The sequence below is a fragment of the Haemaphysalis longicornis genome, unplaced genomic scaffold (assembly GCF_048455015.1).
Source record: "Haemaphysalis longicornis isolate Haplotype H1 unplaced genomic scaffold, Haemaphysalis longicornis Haplotype H1 scaffold_3, whole genome shotgun sequence".
Classification (NCBI taxonomy): Eukaryota; Metazoa; Arthropoda; class Arachnida; order Ixodida; family Ixodidae; genus Haemaphysalis; species Haemaphysalis longicornis.
Window position 1 is genome coordinate 26694364 of NW_027526335.1, and position 17705 is coordinate 26712068.

The following is a 17705-nucleotide window of genomic DNA, read 5'->3' on the forward strand; positions in this document are numbered from 1 at the left end:
ATAAAGAAGAAATGGGGCAGAAAAAACATCTCGAGACTCTTAAACAGCGCACCACCAAAACGACTGGCATGCGCAGTAAGCTGCTTTCGCTTTGCCGTAGCAGCATGGATTAAGAAATGATTGCATTAACAAGACTAAAGCACTTTCCGCCAGCCCTCTGGCTTTAATTCAAGAATTCGAAAATCCCCCTTTCGAACCGCTTCGCGTATTAGGAAGGAGAAAGGAGGCGGTTAGATATGCAGAAAACAACATGTGCGAGTCCGTCTTATTAAAGATGTTGTTTTCGTTCCAAGATTGCGGAGATTATTTAGTCGCTCTTTCGATGTTGCTCGGATGATCGAAAACGCTGCCTGCCGCCCATAACGACTTATAGAATAATAATCTAGCAGGGCCATTTTGATTATAAATAGCGAGTGCGGGGAGATTCCAGGCGCAGGTGATTACTGTGTAAGATGAAAGTAGCGCATGCATGACTGGGGGAGAAATTGTCGAATTACGCTAGGACTGTGATGGTAAATGGTATTATTGTCTACAAACATCAAATTCGAATTAGCTTACTTTGCTTGAATACAGAACCAGTAGCTTCAATTTTTACGATAACCTTACAGGAAATGGCTGCCTGGATAGACAAACGCAAGTGTACGAAGCGATGACGGAGGAGGAGAAGGGGGGGGATGTTTTAATGACTCGGGAGAGGTTTAGCCCTGCGCAGTGCTGGACTTTCTGTTCAGCTGCTGGGTGACTCTACAGTTAGAAATGATGCAAACGCATGGGCACACATCTCCGTTGGCAAAGACGCCAAAACGCCAAGAATACACTCCGTGCTTCGCCCCTCCCCAGGTTTCTCGTTAGCGGACATGGCCCGGGATTTTTTTCTTGCCATACTGGGTAGCATGACAAGCCTTCGCAAAGGCTGGCCTTTTTGTGTCAATAAGGTTCTCCCCCTCCATTCCTTCCCCCATTTATCCCTGTTTCCCTCTTTATCGCGCTGTGGTAACGTCGTCCTAGGGTGTGCAGAAAAGTCAAATCTTCCCGCTCTGCTCTGTCTCCCCACCCTTTCTTTGAGCCGTGGGAGAACCTGACGACCAGAGGTCGACTGGAGGCCAAGCTTTTTCTGGCATCCCGAGCGAGGACCGCCCCGTCGTCTCATGAATCCCTGGACTGAGAGAGCCGTCTCACAGAATAGCCCAATGAATGACTCCGTCGCCATCACCCGGCGACTGCACTTCAGCCGCAAAGAGGCATCTATGTGATCCTGCTACTCCTTTTTTTGAGGAAGCAGACAAAATGGCGCCCATTTGCATCCGCTGCTTGTCCACTATCCCAGACAATTGTCACGACTGCTTCACACAAACCGTTGCTACGTAACTGAGTGATCTTGCGGCCAAAGTACAATCTCTGGAGGAAAGAGGTTCAACCAGAAGGCGTGTGCGCGAATCAACCCGAGAATTATTTCAGCAATCATTCGGTTAACAGCTGCGGCGCATGAGCCTAGAAACGCCGCTTGTTCAGCAGAACTGAAGTGCGGCTTATACAGGGGAAACATGGCGGCTCGTACTAAAGAAAAAAATCGGCTGTGTGGTTGGACAGACGGCTAGGTGAGTTGAAGGGCTTGCGTGGTTACGGAAGCGCGAAAAACAGGCAGAGCTCATGGGTCGTTCTCGTGTTGAGTTGTTTCGCGGTTCAGTAATTTGGGAGGCGCAGGACTTAGCACCTACCGACCGCCAGCGAGGACACGAATAGAGCGCTCTTACGGGCGCCTGCCACACCGTTCGGTGACATGGTGTACAAAGAACGCACTTCGCAGGTGGTGCGTACTCTGAAGCAGCCATGCGCGGAGCGCAGCCTGGAACCTGTATTTGACGTTATCTCCTTCCTCAGAAGAGAGGAAGTGTCAGCTGACAGGCTTGAGGACTCAAGATCAAGAAAGCCTGATCGCACGGGTTCGAGCAGCGGCGACAGTTCGCGGCTAGACTGAGAAAATGCCGCCCACCTTTCTTTTTACAGTGGATCTGTCACAGGCTCTTTCTCCCGTTTCTTAATGCGAGCATTCTTTGCCGAGTACCCCCACAGCCAGTACAGTGTAACGCCCTGTATTTACACAATAGTGCACATTTCGCGAAAGATGGAGTAAACGGAGATCATTGGCCGAAAGGAATAAAAAAAAAACGAAAAAATACGAAGAATACAAAAGAAAAAAATACGGAAAATGGCGAACCGTGTAACGCCCTGCATTTCCGCAATAGAGGGTTGTAGCTGAGAGGAGACACAGTCCCGGTACGGTACCCGGTACACCTGCGCATGTGCACAACCCGTTCTTCCGCCTCTGCGCACGCGCAGTAGCGCCGGTCGCCTACCGGGTACCGTACCGGGACCGGCTCTCCGCTCTGCTATATGTCTCCAATAATGAAGATTTCGCGAAAGTTCCACCTGTAATCGTTATAATAGCGCAAGGGCAGATAATTGGTCGAACAAAATTTTGAAAAACAAAAAAATAAGAAAAATATAAAAAGTATGGACAATGACGACCCGTGTAACGACTTGCATTTTCACAAAAAATGCATATTTAGTGGAAGATCCAGCTGTAATCGTCGTCATAATAGTGTAAATGAAGATAATTGTTCGAAAAGAATTTTGAAAAACTAAAATACAACAAAAATATAAAAGAAATGCGAAAAATTGCGAACCACGTAACGCCCTGCATTTCCGCAACATAGTAAAAGCTCGTTAATTCGAACTCGAAGGGAAAAACAAAACTGTTCGAATTAAGCAGAGCTCGAATTAGCGTACGGGCGCTAGAATGAACGGAAATCGCACCACACTGCGCGGGCAGAACGCAAAGAAGCCACCTCTGGACTCGTCATCGCGAATTAGGCGCTACTACATGCTTGTGGCAGGTGATTTCGTAAATAATGTTTCGTAAATAATAATGGCCGGAGCACTGGCGCCGGTGGTGCGGCGCCCTCTGTGAAAGCGACATAAGCTGTTGCAGGAACGTAGCGCACTCGCCACGCTGTTGTTTTTCTGTTTCGTTGTTTTGCATCTGTAGTAAATTTGGTATGGTTTGGATCTGCGCACTCTGGGCCGACTTTTTATGCGGGGAGCGATGGAAACCACGAGATCATAGTTCGATTAACCGCTCTGGATACCGACGCGTTCGAATTATCGGGAGTTTTCCCCCATTGAAATATACAGGGCTGTGTCGGGACCGAGGCGCCAGTTCGAATTAATTGTAAGTTCGAATTAAACGAGTTCGAATTAACAAGCTTTTACTGCACTGCATATTTGACGCAAGTAACACCTGTAATAGTTATAATAGTGGAAATTGGAAAAAAAATTGGTTTGACAGGATTTAGAAAAACAACAAAAAAAATAGCTGTGAAGAACTCTCACTCAACACAAGCGGCATAGGAATGCTACGCATTAGTAGACAATTCTCTGCATTTGTTCAGATTTTTTTCCCAGCGTGTGTAGACGGAAAGAAACCACTCCCTTCCTGCTCAATTCGGCACAGCCACCTGTTCCCCTCCGGCGATATACATTTTGATACAAGATGCCGTATATTTACCATAAAAAATGTCTTCCCAGCAAAGAATTTCCTTTTAGAAGTGAAGCCGACTATAGCGAGATCTGTGCAAAGCTTGGTGTTTGTAAGCTGGCTTTCCCGCATTCTGTGTAGCACAGTGAAGCCGACTCATAAAGGGGGAAAGGCGATAATGGGCGCGGACGTGGCGGAAGGAGGCCACCGACGACAATCGGGCCGCGGACGCCAAAGGTACCGCGATGGCCGCCGGGACTACGAATACCCCGAGGAGGAAAAGCGGAAGAGCTGGCGTAGCTACAGTCCAGCCCAACGCTCCCGCGGCGCGACGGTGCGGTTTGAGCGGGAGTTTGTGGCCAACTAATCGCCCACAATCAGCCCCGCTGGTCACCCACTTTCACTATAGAATGGCACCGTTTTCTCTTGTTTATTTTCTTCAGCTCAACTACACGTTTTTCTCACTTTTTCTCCCTCAGCGTCACGAGATTGCTAACGCAGTGTTATGGGGTATAAAGAGATGAGGCAAAAAAATGTGCCCCAATCGACCCTGTGAAGGTGGTTGGGAAGCGAAGCTGTAAACGACGCCCACAACGATTACACATGTGGCGTCACTTGAATTCACACCCGTGGCTCTACAAAGAGTCAAACCAGAGACAATTAAAATCACTTAGCCATACCTATTATTACTTCAAAGAGATATTATTTGCTAAGGTTGAAGCAATGGATGATTCGTAAACGGCGGTTGGTTGGTTGAGTTGTATTGGTGAAGCAAGTGAGCGGAAACTCTTTTTTTATAAAATTAAAAGAAGCTCAAACACGGTGTTAGACTATCTCGCTTCTCCGTCTCTGCCGCCGCCAACGGAGGTGACGAGATCGGCGGCAGAGACAGAAGAGAAGTGAGATGGCATGCATCAGTGTGAGCTTCCTTTAATTCTTATAACTCCTAGCGCATGCGCAAGACGCGCACACGGCTACTACACGTGCCGTGGGTGGAGCGCAAGGCGGCGCGAGAGGTTATGAAGCTATCACGTGCCATTCAGTGAGAACGCAGGGGGTAAACCCGCAGATGTGCTCGGTAAGTGCACCGTCCGTCTTCTCCGTCTCCGCGTGGGCTCGTAGCTGAATCGGTAAGAGAATGGTCTTTCGCTCCGTTTCTCTATTCATTCCATGTTCGATTCCTAGTGGTGCCAGCAACTTCTGTTATTTGTTCGCGGGAGTTTTCTGTTGACACCAACGGTCGCGACAGAACTCTTAGAGGGTCGAGGTAAAAGCTAAAAGAGACGCGACTCGCACTTCGCACTTTGAACTTTGTCTCTCATTCAGTGGCTACAAATAAATGAATTACACAGATTTCTAAGCAATTGGGACTGAGTTGCGAAATGTTTTTGGGTAGAGCGTTGCTGCACAACATGTGAAACAAGCCATGCGAAGGCAAACGCAAGACTAAAAGTAAATACGTGCAGCTGCGCCCAGTATGAGAAACTTTCACGCCTCAGTGACGATTATGGAGCAATTTGAGTGACTAACTTTTACTTGTTTAACAGAGGCCAGCCTACGACATGCTATGATGAATTAAAGGGACTCTGCAGCACTGGCGGTAAACGCCTTCACTCTTTCCTTCGCGTCTGGAAGCACTGCGAAAGCTGCAGTTTTCACCAACCCGGAACGGCACTGCGTGGTTTGCTCGTCGCAGCAGATGCGCCTTCCCTTTCTGACTTGCGTTTGTGGCATTTTAAAGACGATAGTCTTTCTTGGGCTACTTAAACCCAGAAATTTTGGTCTGTCTGTATGTCTGTATGTCTGTCTGTCTGTCCGTCTGTCTGTCTGTGACTTGATTCAGCCACCCAGCCAAAGTAAAACAATGCCTGCGCAACAGTCTTATATAGTCACAGCTAAATGTGCCCGTCTAAGTCCGGTGTAATGCTCATACTTGTCAATATTGTTGAAGAACAACAAGACATTACGCATATATAAGACAACAAATTAATACAGAAGTGATATTTGCAGCGTTCCTTTATAAAAAATCGTACATGTTTGATTTTGGCGAGACTAAATACTTCATCAACTGAAGAAAAAAAATATCACTCCGCCGTCGCCTGCTGTCACCCGCACCATATAGCTTCTGGCGGCATTTGAAGAAATCAAGTGGCAAGAGTTACGAAAGGTTCCATTAGATAGGTTCCACGTTCTGCTTGCAACGCACGTGGAGTATGGAAACGCGGTTCTATAAACGTTGAAGTAGGGCGCCTCGACTAACGCGCGTCTTCGCCGTACGGCAGCGTTTGCATCGAGACACCCGGTTTGGAGCAGTGGAACGCGGGAAATTTAAAGTGATTTAAGCAAACCTTTGGCGTCTTTACCTTGGGGGGAGCGCGACGCAAGAGGAACAACATGAGAGGTGAGCAGGAAAGCGAAGGGAGGCATTTACTTCGCAAAAGCCGATAAAGACTATCGTCTTTTGACGGCATTTGCAACGAAAGGAGCAGATACGCGGCCAATTTTTTAAAGTGGCTATCGAATGCGTTTATTGCTGCAGCTGAAAGGAAGCTGGCCGATAAGAGCTACTCCGCTGTAATGACAAAAGTCGAGCGCTCAATCGTGGGCATAGATCAGTAATGTTTGACTGAGGTAATTTGTGACCTCTTATTCTAAGCACTGAGTGTGTTTGTTGACTACGTTCTGAAAGCATTGAGGATATAAAAAAAGTACAAAGGGTGCTCAGGGTCTTTAATTACAAGCAAAGTATGCCTGATAAGTACAAGATCAATCCGCTGCGGTGTCGTTGTGTCTAAAGCGTTATGCTGCTGTGAACCATCTGGTCGAATTTCCATTTTCTCACGAGAAGGTTGTAGTTTTGTTGGTAGCACGGGTTAAAAATTCTAAAGTGGCTAAAATTACTTTGTATTCCTTCTCTATGGCTTGTCTCATAGCCCATTGTGCAGCTCCGGGGGTGAAGACCGAGTTTGAGAAAGGATTTTATGGAAACGGCTAAGGAAGTCGCATTGCCGTGCTCAACAGCGAACGATAGAAACGTGAAGGAAAGCATCTGAGGTTTCTTCACAATTCAGTTTTAGCCAGAAGGAAACTTTATTACTGCGTGATCACAGGACTTAATTGGTACCTAAGTAGAAGGATCCACAAAAATGACAATCGAGATATAAAATTACACATTCCTCCTCTTCTTGGGCCTTGCCAGCGCAGTAAAGAAAACAATCTAACCATGTATGAGCTCCAGAGTTAGGCATTTTTAATGTCCCAGTAAAAGTTCGCAGAGTACAAATACAGCTCCCCTGAATGTCCCTGAAGAAGAAAGTGTATGAAAGCTGCATCTTACCGGTACTCACCTACGGGGCAGAAACTTGGAGGCTAACTAAGAGGGTTCAAATTAAATTGAGGACGACTCAGCGCGCAATGGAACGGAAGATGATAGGGGTAACATTACGGGACAACAAGAGAGCGGAGTGGGTCAGAGACCAAATGCGTGTTAAGGACATATTAGTGGAAATTAAGAAGGAGAAATGGACGAGGGCAGCTAGGGCATGTAATGCGAAGGCAAAATAATCGTTGGTCATTAAGGGTAACAGAGTGGATCCCTAGAGAAGGCAAGCGTGGCAGGGGGTGGCAGAAAGTTAGATGGGCAGATGAGATCGAGAAGTTGGCGGAGATAAAATGGTCGCAGTTAGCACAGGCCCGGGATAATTGGAGAATAATGGAAGCGGCCTTTGCGCTGCGGCGGCGTAGATAGGCTGGTGAAGATGATGATGATGACTAAAACAGCAATAGCATAACACTGAATCTAGTATGTATTACATCCTCATTTACGCAATTTCCCTATACGTGAGTAAAAGTTTGGAGAGTAATTAAACTGCGGGAGCAAGATACAGGATGTATAAACGCCGCCTTTATACAATTCTCTTATGTTCAAGTAAAGTTCCGGATAGTAATAAGACCGCAATAGCAAAATATCGAACAGAAGGCGGCTCGTGTCACCTGTCACTTTCGGCAAAAAACTAAGAGAGGTTAACGAGCAGGCCAGAGCCAAAACTTGTTGGAGTCCCAAGCACTTATCGAGCGGTGCGAACGAGTACTCCCGCCAGCTTTAATTGTGCAGCTGCTAATGAGGCGACTGTTTCCTTTTTGTCAATAAAATGTAAAAATCGGAGTAAATGGTGCGGTTGTAAGAGTCCTGGCAGAGTTTGTTTCAAGTTCTCGGTTAACGTAAAAGAATTTAGACGTTTTTCTGGCTTAGCAAGCAATAGCTGAGGCTTAAAAAAATGTGGATTTATCAATTGATTTACGCAAAATTTCAGCCAACGTGAGGTTTTCACTTACGCTAATTCTACAACTTCTTTAACTTCTGACAACATTTGAGAAAACGTCGATATCGCATGCGTGCGGAGCGAAAATGTGCGAGTAAACAGCTGGGCTCAATAATATCCCCAGTCCAATTTCCTTTTCCATCGAACCACCTAAGAAGAAGAAGAAGAACTCTTGTACAGGTAGCGTGCTTTCTTCGGGGGCAAGCATGTAACCTATTATTTTAACGTATACCTCCACGACGACAGTCGTAACCAACAAACAATCAGCATTTGTGTTGCAGCATTGCTTAAACTATTGACACAGAACCCGTGTAAACGAAAACACTGGAAATCACGACGCCCGGCTGGACTCCTGCAGATTCATGAACGGTGAGGTCACTATATAAAAATTGCGACAGTTCTTTCTGTTCTTTAGGCTTCGTCACTTTCGTGCCCAGGTCTGTCACACGAACGCGTAAATGAACTTCGTTAACTTGGTGTTAGGTATAACCATAGTGTTCGGTTTACTAACATGCCAAACGACGGGAAATCGGCAGGCTCCGTACGGGTAGCTGTGAATATCGTTAGACCTCAATTCGCAGCGTGAGGCTTAACGCGAGGCAAATTGCGTGTGGCAATACACATCTGAGGTATGTGTGTAGTTCTGTCGGTATGTACACACTCTGTGAGTTCTTGCAAACACCGGACACCCCCAGCCAAAAAAAAAAGAACGTCAAAAGGCAGACGTTGACTCCCACATTGCCCTGGCTTTGCGGAAGTCGGCTTAAAAACTCCAAAATTAAAATCTGGGCCTTAACGGGAACAGAGGTTAGAAGCGGCCATGCAATGCTGAGGTTTTCCTTTCGTTCAGTTTTTACCGCGTTAAAGCGACAGCGGTGAAAGACCGTCAAAACATGCTGAAGGGAATGCAATTTCTGAACAGGATAATTCTATTCGTGCGCAACAACTGAGACAAAGTGTCAGCCTTTAGCGAGACGATAGTGTTTTTATTGCGTGGGTAATTAACCCTCCCCATTTTTCCCTCACTTTCTTTTCCCGCTTGATGTTATTATCCCAACTCGTACACCTCCGCGTGGCACTTCTGTGTTTTTGCTCTCCATTGTGCATTACTTTTTCAGTACAGAAGCAGCTATTATTGGAGCACATAAAGAATATTTTTGCGCCGTCTATGCTCATGCTAAAATAACAGTTTCGGTACTGAATTTGTTTTCATTATGCGACTAAATCCCATGCCTTCGCTTGATTTCACAGAATACTCTATCCCACTGGGCCCTCATGCGATTAGAGATAACTTGTGCCTTAAAGGGACCGTTTAACTATAGTTACAGATGAAAGGATGATTTTGCCTTTTTAAGGCAAGCAACAAATTTGCAACATAAATTACAAAAAAATTACTACTGTGCGTGTTCTGCGTGCGCGCTCATGCGTCTGTCAGTTTCTTCTGTGTACCTATCTGCGTCTGTTATTGTTTGTACTTTTCGTGTCTCAGCTTCCTGCGCTCATTTTCGCCGCGCTCATGTTCATATGAAGTAGCAAGCCAAGATCGCTGCCGGGCTGACTTCTCTTTACCATTAAAAGCATCCCTTCTGCTTCTCTCTACGTCTTTCTAGTTGTAATCCTGAAAAGAGAACTCCAGCAAGTATTTATGTCCAAGCATGTTGAAGCGCCCAAATTGATTGATTGATTGATTGATTGATTGATTGATTGATTGATTGATTGATTGATTGATTGATTGATTGATTGATTGATTGATTGATTGATTGATTGATTGATTGATTGATTGATTGATTGATATGAAGTAAGTGCCTAGACCAGCATGATTTGTGAAATTAAGCTGAAGACGGGAAAGGTTAGAGCGACTGTGACCGAAAGTTCGGACCAACTGACCATGTTATTAGCCTTAAATGAAAGCAATTATCGTAAACGTGCTTCGCTACTTCTGCAATTGGCATGCTCAAATTACTCCTGTATACCTCAGTGCATGTCCCTAACACACGATTCTAATTTGAAGGCCGCAACGCATTCACTAGGTCCACCTTCAGTCATTTAGAGCAATGGATCCGCCATGGTGTTCAGGATTCGCACGCTCGTCTCGCATTCCAAAGACACGGGGGTTCGAATCCCAGGCCCCAATTTACGTGATCCGGAACAGTGATCCGGATGCACGTGAGGCCGTTGCCGCCCATCGACGATGCTCGTACTGGCGTCAGCGTTCTACGCGTGCGCCTGCTTTGGCCGGTTTCGTCGCTTCTCTCCGCAATAATGCGCTTGCACACCCCCAGCTGGACGCTGCCACGATATTTACGGAAAAATGGCTAGCTATACTTTATTGCAGTACTTTTTACTAAGCTAGCGCAGCTTATACGGCTATGCGGTATTCAGGAAGAACTTGACGCACCCGTAGATCCGGAAGTTCGTATATAAACTTAAGCGTGCGTCTCTCCTATACGAATTCTGCGAATTTTACGAAGCAGCAATGTTGCAGTCGGTTGTGCGTATAGTGACGGAAGGTTAGTTCGTTTGAGGTAGGTCGAATAGAAATACCAGGTCGTTTGCTTACAAGTTTCGGACTAGCAACAACAACAAAAAAAGCTGTCAGATATAAGGCTCGTAAAAATGTACTCCCACTTTGAGGTTGAAGTTCCGGAGTGTCGTTTGGAGAAAGTATGTGGACGTGCAGGTTCCGGCTATTGAAACAAGGGCCCTGTGCAATAAGCACACGATGCTTGCACAGGACGCCATTTGACAGGCCGCAAGTATTTTCTCCGACCTCATGCCGAGCTTCAAAACGTGGTCGCTGATGCATCACGACTGGTGCGAACACAAAAGGGTGTAAACAGCGAGGCATATTGACTTCGCACATGTCAAGGGCGCGCAGGGGTTAGCCTGCGGCGTTACAACTGAACGTGTTACGAAACGTGATTCCTGATCGTGATCGCCACACTCGTTATTGCTCCACCAGTCAACCGCCCTCTCCTCGCTAATGCTTCACTTAATGGCCGGCCGGGCACAATAACATTTTGCGAAACGACGCAGCGACACGTTTGGTGGCAAACAAACTCGTCGACGAAATTGGAAAGCGAGAAGTCGTGGACATTAATCGGGGAGCCCGCTAGGCCTAGAGCACGAAAATGTTTCAATCAAGGCACCACAGTCGTATCCTCCCCCCCCCCCCCCCCCCCCCCCCCCACCCTTCCCCCGCTTCCTCTACAGTGAACCAATGATCTGGGGACTGAAACTCGCGTATCTTCGCAAACGAGGGTCTCTGCACCTGCGCGTACACGGCAATGTCGGCAGATTGGCGAAGTGCTGCTGTTCGTATCACGCGCCACCTGACGCCAGCTCTCATGCTTCGCGCCTTGCCATGGCACACGTTAGGGGACCTATGGTTTGCATCTGCAGCCCTCCACACCGAGCTGTGTCTGGCTTACCATATCGCCCATCTCGCCCTCTCTTCACCTGTACACAATGGTTCTGCGCACAGGCTAACGACGCGGGGAGAGCTTTGTTCGCTTCGCTCAGACTTTGGTCTAAATCTTTAAATGGACACTGGAATTCAGATGTTTCCTTTTGTTCTTAGTGATCCTGCAACACTGTCTGTCACTGCAGGAGAAATACCAGTGCACATAATTTTACAGCGACGCCTCCGAAACTGCCACCACCGTTTCATTATGTGCCGCGCACGGACCCAATTTTAATGTTTCTGAGACCATGAATGTAAAGTGCAACATTTTCACAGCAGAGGCATATGGAATTCTTCTTGCTGTGAATCACTTCGTCGAAGCTAATATTCCAAAATATATCATTTACACTGATTCACTAAGCGTTGTGCGGGAGTTATCATCTCGAAAGAAGTCCAAAAAATTACATCATCAATGTTGTTCTTAGGACGATTATGTTAGCATATGGCTCAAACCTTGAGGTGACTGTTTTTTGGGTCCCATGCCACTCGGGGATCGCGGGAAACGAGACGGCAAATGAAATGGCCGCAGCTGCTCCACTCACCAACAAAAGTACCCTACACCGACCTCAAGCCACACATAAAGCATGAACTACGTAAAAAATGGCAAAAACATTGGAGTGAACAGACAGACAACAAACTACACATTGTAAAACCGCACTTGCGGCGATACACAACCGATTCACACAGCATGAAGCAAACACTTCCCCCAACTATACGCACGACATATTCCACAACACCCGTCATACTTTTTAGTCCATATTTTCAACGAAGCGCGTTTTTGAGTTTCTTACCGACGTAAAATTTTTACATCTCATTTCTTATCATGCATCTTGACAACCTGGCCCTTTACACCAGTCATCTTCATTACCTCGTGTTTTACTTCTTTTATTTTTCGTTCACCCAGCCAACCCCAAACTAAAGTGGCATTGTTCTCTACATTTGCTGGCAATTCGCACGAAACATGCTTTTTACACACCAATTCCAGCAGGATGGCTGAAAAAACGGCCATTGCCTTGGCTGTGTCCCACATCACCACCGCCTGGCCCGCGGAAGCTGACGACGACGATATCTATAGACAATTATATCAGACTTCCAAGCCGCCTGCCGTGTATATTCTTCTGGACTCCTCTCCATCCAAGTAAACAACGTTCTTCGACACTCCGATCCATCCAAGCTTCCCTTCATTCGTATCGTCTGGACCCCTGGCCATGCCTCCCTTCCTGGAAATGAGCACGCACACGCGCTCGCCAGAGAAATGACCCACTGGGCGTCAGAAGAAGCGGACAAACAGATCCAGGGTGACTCCAAGACATCAGCTTCCATCATCCCATCCCACGAAACTCTCAACTATAGACTCACACTCGCCTACTGCCACACACAAAGAAAAACACTACCTCCGCCCCTCCACTCCTTTTCCCGTAACGGCGGCAGGTCCAGACACATACGTTTCCAAACTTCCACCACAAACACCTCTTCTTTCTCACCCAATACCTTAGCGATTGCCCGGCTTGCGATAGCCCCACTCCAACCCTCTGCCACTCTGTGGGAGTGTCCGCGTCCACCAGACGGGCTCACCCCTATACGCATCCCCACCCTCTCCTCTTGGGAGGCTGCTCTGTCCAGCACTGCACCACAAGACCAGCAATGGCTGATCTAGCGGGACCGACGGATAGCGTCCGCCTTTGGAGTCCTGGACTGAGCTATAGCTTCGGCACGTGAATAAATGCATTAAAGACTTCGGGAGGAATTTTCCTTGGGAAGGAATCGGTAAGAACAAGGAATGCGGTGATAAAATGCTCCTCCCCAAGCACGTACATATTAACGGAGTAAGCTGGGAACGAGAGAGACTCGTGCAGTAGTGAAAGACGTTCATCAACAGTCGTCTGATATCTTCGACCTCAGCCACGATAAATATACAGTGAAGGGGGGGGGGGGGGGGGGGACATTCGTGATGCGCGTATGCGCGTATGCATTGAATTTTTTTTCTCTGGATATCATCCGTAAATGGACTCATCCACATAGGGACTCTCCCTCAAAATGTCCATTTTGTCAATCACACACTGACTCTAACCTTTTTCATTTAATATGGATGTGCCCTCACTTTGTTGGGGGTCGAGAACAACTCCTCGCCTCCCATGCCGTCCCAAATGATGTGCAAGAACACTTACTAAGAGTTCGGAGTGACACCACCCTACTTGAAGGAATTGTGCGGTTTTCACTACACAGTGGTCTCTATAAGGTTGTCTGATACGTGAACGACGATCCCTTCTTCAATGTGCCCTTTGGAAGAACTTTTGTTCAGTTTGTGCACATTCACAGTAGTGCCCTTCAGTGTGTTTTTTTTTCCTCTTACAAACTCATAGTCTACGTGAACGCCGGTCCCTTCTTCAGTGCACCCTCTGGAAGATCTGCAACTTGTTGCCCAGTTTCTTCAGATTCACTGTACTGCCCTTCAATGTGTGTTTTTTACTCAAGAGCACTACACAAGAACTGAATACTATCACCTTTCGATAATATGTAAGCCCTCTCCCCACCCCCACCCCTTATTCCCTTTTCCCCGCCAGGGCTTCTTGCCTCTTTCTCATTAAAGCCTATCAATCAATCAATCAATCAATCAATCAATCAATCAATCAATCAATCAATCAATCAATCAATCAATCAATCAATCAATCAATCAATCAATCAATCAATCAATCAATCAATCAATCAATCTCTGGATCCAGGCACACACCACTTTCACCGATGTCATAACCATCATAATCATCATAGTCATCGTAATCGTAAACAGCAACCGCAACAACAAAGTCGCCATCATCATCACCACCAGCCGCAGCAGCTTCATCAGCCCGTTTTCGTATTACGTGATCGGAAATAGTACCGGACAAGGAAAAGTATACCTGCGGGTAATAACAGGTGTTTCATGTACAGTACTGCAGGTACACTTTTACAGGTTTTTAATAATCGTAACTTAATTAATCAATATTGTTACGCGGGGGCAGGACAGAAGAGACGAAGCACGACGGACCAGGCGGTGATTTAACGGGCGGCCATGACTGAACTAGCGCCTGGTTTCATATATGTTTGATTCAGTTCGTCGTCGTCCCTGGAGTCCACTGCGGCCGCCTTCTTTCTTCTCGTAGCAATATTCAATGAATCGGTCTACCCTGAAGCGTTGCGTATATGCAAAAGAACAACCCCTGCCCCTGCACGTACCGCTTAAAACACCACACACTGCTACAGCTGTATTCGACTGGCCGTCTTCTTTAAAATAGCCGAGTAACAGCGGCAGAAATACAACGGAGAAATGACACGACCTGTCCTCGTTACAGCACTTTACGACGACGTTCCCGTCATGCGTGTGTCGCCGGAGACGAACGCGGTGACTCGCCAATCCGCCGGACCTATTTTTCCCTTTTGCTCGCTTCCACCCTGCAGGTCCGTTCCCCGCGTAGTGCAGTGCGAGAAGCTCCTGCTGCACTAGCGGAGCCGCGTGCGCTGTGGGCTCGTTCCAATTATCGCGTGCACGCCATCCCAGCACGGGCACTGCCGGACGGGTCACGCCAGGGAAACGCTCTAGAGGTAAGAGAGAGTCTGGGCATCGCTACGTCACCTCCCCTTCGCTCTCTGTTTTCTTCTTTCTCGTGGTAACTGGGAATATATTTTTTTCTTATATATGTTCGGTTTCTCCTTCTTTTAGGAAAGAATCCCGTCTGTGATCGTTCTACAAGTGCACCATGACCAGGCTTTCTCGCCTAGGGGGTGTGTGACCCGTTCCCCTCAAGAACGTCCGGGTGGCCTTTTCTTTCTTTTTGCTCTCTCTGTTTGCGCTCAGGCAGGCACACCTATGGAAGAGACTGGAACGTTATATTTAAACAAACTTAGCGTGCGGCTCGTCATAACGAAAAGCGGCCGAAAGAGCAGAAACAAAATAACTACTAGAATATGTCGCATTGTGGGAGGCACGCTTCTTTTGTAGGGGAATTCGTTATACGCGCCCGTAAATTCTTGCACACTACCTCCAGAAAGCGTCATTCTTCGGGCAAGAAGTCGGCGAAGACCCTTAGCGCCAGTCTTTCGATAGATAGCTAAGAAATGTGTGCAAGAAATGTGTGTGTAAGAAATTCGTTGAGCTCAACGGGCGACAGCGTCCGCACTCTTTTTACCGATAATGCAACAGTGACACGCAAATCACTGAGAGAAAACAGCTTGGTTCCAATAATAGAGCAACGCTGGTTGGTTTTGTTTCTTTTTACATCAATAAAGTACAACGAATTCAGTACAAGAGAATTCAGATAGGATAGTGTGCTCGCTGGTGATAATGAAAGTTGATAATGAAAATCCAGGAATGTTCAATCTCAATGTGATTGAGTTTCGGCTGATTTCTTTTCAGACATCGCTAGACTCTAAACTCGAGGACAACCCCGGAGACGAGGAAGAGTTATTCGACTCCTTAGGTCAGGTATTTGTCCCACCCACTTCCGAGAGTTTGCAGAAGTTGTTACGAGTAAACAGAGCTGCACTGACAGATTAGGAAACTGACCAAGGTGGAGGCCATTCTAGTTCGAATTAAGCTAAGGAAATGGGCATGGGCTGGTCACGTAATGCGAATGTGGGACAACAGGTGAACCATCCGTTTGACAGACTGGCTGCGAGTAGACTGCCAGCGCACTAGGGAGCGGCCGAGAGCTCTTTGGCGAGAGCAGCTACGGAAATTTGGGGGAAAAACGTAGACTCAGCCGGCACTCGATAGGCGTGGCTGGAAGTCTTTGGGAGATGCTTTCGTCCTGCAGTGAACACAAACAGACCCATGATGATGATGATGATGATCATGATGTTTATGATGAAAGTACAACGACAATATAATATAACGAGCTCATTGGACAGCCTATGCTCGTGAAGGCGCACGGCACAGGGCTGACTCGGAGGGACTGAACTGCTCGCTGGCTTTGCGCAGGGCAAAATCGCCGACCTTGCTCACGCATTACGCCCTTGAGCCGCATTTCCGGCGTCCCCTTCCACTTTGCCTACCGCAGCCCGACAAAACCGCCCTCAGTCGTCTCCGGTTGCAGGCGCCATTCAGGGATGCACGCTGTTACTTGACTGGCACGGCCGCAAATCAGGGTTACAAGGTCCCCGCACGCCATACGACATTATTCGTTTAAGTGTCCCAGTCTTTCATCTCAAGGACGGCTTCTCTCCTAAACTGCAAGCCGCTTTCTGTAGAGAGGACCCAGTGGTCTTCTTTGTCATCAGCACGCGAGGCGACAACGCGACTTACACGCTTCCTCCAAACGACCGACTTGCAGTGGCGCTTATAGCACTTGAGTCCGTGGCGCCGTATCTCCCCCTGCAGTTTCTCCTCTTTATTTCTCGACTTCCCCCATCCTGTTTTCGCTCGACTGCTCCCGGGATCCAGTAACAGGGGTGGATGCAATAGCCGTTATCGGGGGAGGAGATGGTTTTAATCAATTTCGCATAAACATATTGACTGGCGTTGTGAGCACTGTGGCTGCGCACACTTCCGGTTTCGGTAGAGTAGTTCTCTTCAGGGGTCAGCGGATAACTTAGAAGACCAAAAAGGATGTGTGCACTGTGTATCGAACTCTAGTTCCCAAAGCCCGTGCAATCCTTGGATATATATGTAAGTACAAGTGCCCCCAAAAGTAATTGAAACATGGTCTCGTAAATTTACAGGAATTTCTTCGGCCGGAAACTGCCTGGCTGCATTGTTGTGCGTCTAAAGGAGCCTATACCTAACAGCAAAAGCTTCCTGTAGACCGGTAATGGCTCTCATAAAGGCAGTAGGACAAATATTTTGCGATATTCACAAATCCTTGTTCCAATTGCTTACGACGGCACCTGTACGGCATGGTGTAGCGGGAATACTTAAAGGATAGTTACAAGAATCACGAGATAATCGGTGTTGCAAAATTGATTATATTTGCCTTTGCGCAATGAGTGGCCCTTGGAGACAGCCACCAGAGGGGCCGAAAATTTCGAAGAATACATTAGCATGCCGAATTTGTGCGAACCCCAGTGCAGGTGTTTCAGGACGAAAGCCGTAACTGCACGAGCGGCCCGGTTATTTTGGAAGTGAGAGCCCTATAGTTCTCCGTTTCACGAACGTGTGAGGTACAAAAAATCGTGAGATACACAGAATCGCTCAGAAACTCGGAGAGCGCGGCGGGGATCAGTGCCGGAGGATCGAGGGTCGGAGGAGGGCTCCAAGAAAGGACGACGAAGCGCTTGCCGGGAAAGGGAAGCGGCAACGCCAAAGCTGCCGACGCACAATGCCAGCCGCATTCAGTGGTGGCGGTACCGACTGGGGTGACCAGAGTACCCCTGGCGATGCGCGTGCTTGCGGAACGAGATTCGCAGGCTG

At 47.5% G+C, this 17705-nt stretch overlaps 1 protein-coding gene and 1 long non-coding RNA gene across 5 annotated transcripts in view; one reads left to right on the forward strand and one right to left on the reverse strand.

The window, feature by feature from the left end:
- LOC144174180 (uncharacterized) overlaps positions 1-15630 on the forward strand; it is a 155306-nt gene extending 139676 nt beyond the window's left edge. For both annotated transcript variants that reach the window (XR_013323438.1, XR_013323437.1), the window contains exons 2-3: positions 14759-14902; positions 15021-15630. This is a non-coding gene — a long non-coding RNA (uncharacterized LOC144174180). The remainder of the gene's footprint in view (positions 1-14758; positions 14903-15020) is intronic.
- The window catches only part of Gaba-b-r3 (gamma-aminobutyric acid type B receptor subunit 3), a 231004-nt gene that overhangs the window by 194879 nt on the left and 18420 nt on the right, over positions 1-17705 (reverse strand). The gene's annotated exons all lie outside the window — the stretch shown is intronic.